This window comes from Silurus aristotelis (genome assembly GCF_946808225.1).
Source record: "Silurus aristotelis genome assembly, chromosome: 17".
In the NCBI taxonomy this organism is placed as follows: Eukaryota; Metazoa; Chordata; class Actinopteri; order Siluriformes; family Siluridae; genus Silurus; species Silurus aristotelis.
Genome location: NC_139590.1, coordinates 21,264,779 through 21,270,778, shown reverse-complemented (window position 1 = coordinate 21,270,778; position 6,000 = coordinate 21,264,779). Strand labels below are relative to the sequence as shown.

The 6,000-nt window shown below is 35.9% G+C and overlaps 1 protein-coding gene across 1 annotated transcript in view; it reads left to right on the top strand.

Moving 5' to 3' along the window:
- Positions 1-3,749, top strand: part of slc16a2 (solute carrier family 16 member 2) — a 29,716-nt gene extending 25,967 nt beyond the window's left edge. Inside the window, exon 8 of the mRNA XM_083566056.1 lies at positions 1-3,749. This exon is cut by the window's left edge and continues 687 nt beyond it. The gene's annotated coding sequence lies outside the window, so the exon portion shown is untranslated.
- The last annotated feature ends 2,251 nt before the right edge of the window (positions 3,750-6,000 follow it).

Here is a 6,000-nt window from a genome sequence, read left to right as displayed (position 1 = left end):
CGTAGGTATTCCTAAGCCACAAGAATAACACTAACTTGAAAAAAAAAATTTCCCCAGACATGCTAGCTACAAGTTTTTATTGAGCTTTTAATTTGAAGTGCGGCTTATAGGAACATCCCCCATACAGAAGGAAGTTCTGTCCAATCATTTACAATTTATTTGCATTCACACCTTTTGTGTGTCGATTCCAGCGTCGCACCGAGACCGCATTTGATTCTATTTTTTAGCAAGATCCAATTGTATTAGCGCCTTCTTATGGCTAATATATTCAAGTAGCTATGCACCTACAGCAGTAAAGTATAGAGCAGATTTGTTCTAGGGTCCTGTATAGCGACGTGAGGTACAAACCGAAGGACATCTGTACAGGAATCAAGGTGTTGAAACACAGCTGAGGTGCAGACCGACGAAGGTCCTGGTGCGCCGCATACGTGAACATGGCAAATCCGAATCACGCGCCGCCGTATGAAGGGAAATTCGAAAAGGGGTTAGTAAGGCGTGAACTGTGAACGATTTTCTGCAGACCTCACAGCTTTTATTCTATGCAGCAACGAAACTCCGGACAGTGCCAATTCTTTATTGCTATTTTACAGCCAGTTAGTCGACACTCGATGCCAGTACGCTATGCTAACATAGCCTGATAATTAGCATTTTTTAAGGTTGTCTGCATTGGCCTGTTCATGGATTATGTAAGAGTCGTAGGGAAAACAACCGTGTATTTTCACGATTATTGTTTAAATGTTGATTTTTAATATTTTTCTTTTTTTTGTATTTAGTGACTATTATGTTGGTTGTAAAAGTGATGCAGAAGGAATGTCGTTAGGATTTCCTAATGGATAAAAATAGATACAAATGGTTGTAGAGCTTATTTTGGGGGTAAAGTGGACAATGTGTTTTGCAAGGACAATCTATGTGTGTGTAAAAACCAGATGAAAAGGAAGGTTTGTGGATTATGGAATTATGTATAATATTTCTGTGAAGAGTTTATCAGTAATTCTATTTTAGTAATGATTATCGGTGCCTTTTTTTATATATATTTTTCCTCACATAATTTCGGCCAACCACGCTGCCAAGCTCTTATCTAAGTAGCTCATTGGTTAATCTCGCTTTTGGTGTGCGACTTAGACGCCTTGCTGTGGAGAAATTTTTGTTACAGAAACGTGTTTCCTCTAGCAGACAAGAGACGTTTTCATTGGCCAGTGCAAACAGGAGCAGTGATTGGTTGCTTTCTGTCAGAGCCTTTACCTTATCGGTTGCTATGCTGTCACTATGGAGACACTTTTAGGAATTAGCGTGTTTGTTGTAGGATGAAACTAACAAACAATCACTTAGTTGTTCACTCACAGATATCTGGAAATCTTTAAAATAGGTTTGTGAATATGAAAGTTTAATGTAGGAATGTACCAAGTGTAATTTTTATACATATATAAATATATACAGTAACTAAGTATATAACAATCCTCGGTTTCTAACCTTATTTTTATTCACTTTGTAACGTTTTGAGATTTGAGTTAATCTAAGTACAGTATTAGTAGCAAGTTCAATAAATCCTGCTTAGGAAACGTAGGACTTCTCTGTATGTGGAATGTCGCAGGCAGTACGTTTCTGTCTTTTTAAAACAGTTCGGGTCAATTATCAGTATGCGAATTGGAGCCGAATGAAAAATCATTGTCCTATTTCCACCAGTAGAAATACACAGTCTTGGTACACCCCTACTTTGTAGGTGTAAAATGTGAACTATCGTTAGACTACACTGATATCTTTGATTAGAAACCAGGCATGTGCTGATCATGTACTTCAAAGCTACTTCCTGAAACTAACAATTAAAAAAATTATGTAGCGAATATTCGTTTCGTTCCATTTCTAGTTACATTCGACGTAATGCGTAAAACATTTTTTGAAGTACTGCAAACAGCATGTTACAGAAAATTTTGACAAAAATTTGAGAACCTTCTGGAAATTGGTAGCTTAATGGTTAAGCTCTAGGTTACTGAGTGCAAGGTCGTGGATTCAAGGTTACTGATTGTAAGGTCAGGGGTTCAAGTTTCAGCACCACCAAGCTGCCACTGTTGGGCCCTTAAGCAAGGCTCTTAACCCTGTTCACTCCAGGGTTGCTGTATCATCTGACCCCTGCTTCAATTTGTCACACAACTTGTCACAGCTACAATTCTGTATAAGTGACAAGTAAAAGCCTCTTTCTTTCCTTCTCTTTTGGTTCCTCAGACTTGTCGTTCACGCTGGAGACTCCTTCCAAATGAAATAAACGCCTCCTAACAGAAAACCTTACTTTATTTAAACGTTTTTTAGTTCCGGTATACTGTATGGACCGTCGTACAAGTCCCGGTGCCAGTTGTTACAACAGAACCAATAATACCGTGTGTATATAAAGCCGATAAATGGGGTTAAACCATATCTCCGAGCTTTAAAGGGAACGAGACAGTAGTTCTGATTAAAATGCTGCCCAGTGCGAACAGGTACCAGTATGATTATGATGTTGGAAAACGGTGGTATGGAAAAAAACTGTTACAATTAGTGTGATCATTGTGTATCAGCCATGCCTGGTAGGAAGAAGACACACATACCTCAAAAATCTACCTGTTATTGATACACACTGTTAGTTTTTATTTCAAAGCAGGATGAACCTCAATGCACATGCTCTTCAATACAGGCATCTTTCTCTCTTTTATTATAATTATTTGGACTGTTCTAAGTCGTAATGCATGGAAACCCCTTTAACTAATAGTTGTTTTTGAGCCGCTAACAGCCTTTTTAGATTCAGAGCTACTTTTGTGTGTGTGTGTGTGTGTGTGTGTGTGTGTGTGTGTGTGTGTGTGTGTCCCATTTTGTCGTGTCTCTGAACCTCAGGGATTGTACTTTCAGAAAACTTTTCATACCCAATCCTCATGACATCAGTTTCGAAAACATTTCTCTTGCATAGTTTATGGTACAGAAGATCAGTTAAAAAAAATAAAAAGTTCTCTCATAGTTCCATCAAATTTACTGATTTAAACGTCGTCAATCAAACGAGATAACGAGAGTTTGATGCCTGGCGTTGGTTTCTGGAGGTATTCCTATAACCCAAAATAATAAAAAAAAATTTAATACAATAATAAAAGGTAAACATTTGAGTGAATTTAGTGAACGTTTGAGTGAATTAAGGAATTTACATACATATATTACAGGTCACATTTTCGACACGTGAAGGGTTTCCCAGGCCACCACTGTAGTAAACAGGTCACACAATTGGTCTTGGTAAGTTAACACAATAATTTTTTTTTTTTCAATGTTCGTGAATGTAGTTTGGTGTGTTTTTCGACGAGACGATTGAACACGATTGCTACCAAGTACCTTCTGTTTATCTTCCAAGCATTGTGTGCTTGTTTCAATATAAATTCAGACGTCTGTCTTACTTCAGACCAGTTTAGGACCAAGGAACATTCATTCCTTTCACTTCTTTGACAGTTCTATAAACATTTAACAGACAGATATTTTTTCCCTCCGTTGTTGTGTTGTTTTGTTTTGTTTTGTTTTTAACCGCTATGATCGGAATATTTTACACGCATCCTCCGCTTCGTTTGTAAAAAAATTTTTAAACCATGCTTTGTACATCATAAGAAGCTAAAATGACCTCAGTTACCTCCCGTCTGCGTTTTGGCCTTCCTGCTCCTGATTTATTATTTCCAATCTTTACAAATATGCAGATTTCCTGTAATCCTCATTTAATGCAATTTCAAGTACTGAAAAAAAAGAAACCACAATGCCTGCAGCATTTGAACGCTTATAAAAAGCTTAGCTAGTAACGTTAATCACAGCTTAATCACATTTTTTTTGTTTTATCTGCCTGCTTAAAAAATAAAGGCCCAAAGATTGAATGTTTGATTGAATGATTTACAATTACACTGATTTGAACAACCTCATTGTAGCATTGTACTGTTTAATTTTTTAATTTTTTTTTTTTTTTAATATAGTTTTTTTTCTTGTAGTTTTGTATGTATATATATTTGGTAATGCTTTACATTAAGGTAATTTTTACTACATCATTGAACATGAACAAACCCTGAGCACTAATAAAGCAGAAGCGAGTATGTATTCATTTGTGCATTTTTTTTTTTTTTACCGGTGTTTGGCACTAACATTTTTGATGGCAGTGTCGATTACTTGGTTTTTGCTTTGTTACTGTTATTAAAGGTGTTTTAGTTCAGGAAGTTCAGGGTTTGCTTCATGTCACATAATGAATTCTTCATATAAAGTCTCTTACTATATTTAATCCCTTTTATGCAATTTAGCTCCAACTCGATGCTTTTTTTTGTAATAAAAATGTAAGAAATGATAAAATAGTGGATATACTTTTCATAGCACTTAGCCAGGGTAGGATAATCATTCGAAAGGCGTGTCCACAAGCAATGCCAGTGACTCTGATTGGACGATTAAGCTGGAGACAAAGATGTTTTCAAATTAAACAATGGAAATCTTCCTCTTATACAAACCTGATTGATTGGGGACAAAAATGGCTACTTTGAGCCAATCTGGAAGGATTCATTGTTCATAAAAGTTTCTGATCACTAGCTGGTTTTGTCTGTCATAGCTTGAGGTCATTTGAGAAAATCTTACCCCTATGCCTATACCAGTTCCTTGTGAGCAATTTCTGCCTACTTATAAATATCCTTAAATCCATATATGGGCTTATGGATACACCCACTTGTTCCACTCGAAGACACACCCACTGGTCGATGTTTTCACGCGAAAATCCTTGTTTGTTGTGCTGTAAACCATCTTGTATGATCTTGGTGATTTTATCACATTGTGCCACCCTGGCCTCTATATACATTTATGTTAAATCTTTAAACTTTTATAGGAAGTATTATTTTAGCACCTTGTATCTTTATTTTGTGTTTCTAGGCAACATTTTATTTAAACTAGCAAGGTGTCTTCTCTGCATATATATATGTGTGTGTGTGTGTGTGTGTGTGTGTGTGTGTGTGTGTGTGTGTGTGTGTGTGTATCAAAATCATTCTAAAAATATAACACTTATTTTTGACGATGCACAGAGGAGACAAAACAACTGACATGAGTTATCTACAGTACCAGTTTTCTTAAAATGTTGCCTTCATTTGTGAATAGAACATTCACTTTTAATGTTTAATATCACCTTAATTTTTGTTTTACTTATTTTTTCAGTCATGTGTAAACAAAAGTGAATTAAAAGGACTAAAGTTATGCTGCTAGCTTTACAAATGTCATTTAGTTTTTATGTGAAGAATAGTTTTCATCTCCTAATGGACCTAATTTTTTGAATTCTCTGATTTATTTGATATTAAAAAGGCAATAAAGTCCAAAAAAAACCCTTTTTTTCTTTGCCACTTCAGTCTATTTGCGTAATTTCATTCTCTGTTTCAGTCAAACCACGTGTTGTTTATAGCTATAGTTCCTTGTGCAGGGGCAGCAGTTAAACACCAGGGGGCGACTTCGCTCTGTGTTAAAGCTCAACAGGCAGAAACACTGTTGTCTGTGTTTCAAATACAATGACAATATTGAATAGATTGGATTTGGAAAGTATTCTAAGCCTATTAGTTGTACACTTTAGTGTAATATAATATGTCAAAAAAAAAAAATAAGGCTGGAAGGTAACCAGCAACTGAGAGCACATGTCAGACCAAAAACCAAGCCATGATGTCCAGAAAACTCTTCTAAAGAACATTGATAATCCAATTAAAGCTTTAGAGTTCTGACCTAAATGCCATAGAATATCAACATAAAAAAAAAATTGCTAGTTTCTGGAGGAACAGGACACTGCATACAAAAAAGTCCATTAAATGCAACGTCCTGTTTTACAGGAAACGTAGTAATTTTTGCTGCTCGTGATCTGCATGCAAGAAATAGAATCGTTGGGTATACTTTCATTTTTAGAAAAAGCTGTAGTTGCTTCCTGGAAAATTTCATTAATACTAAATCCACTTAACCTGGACAAAATTGAAGACCTCATAGACATCTTAGATATAGACT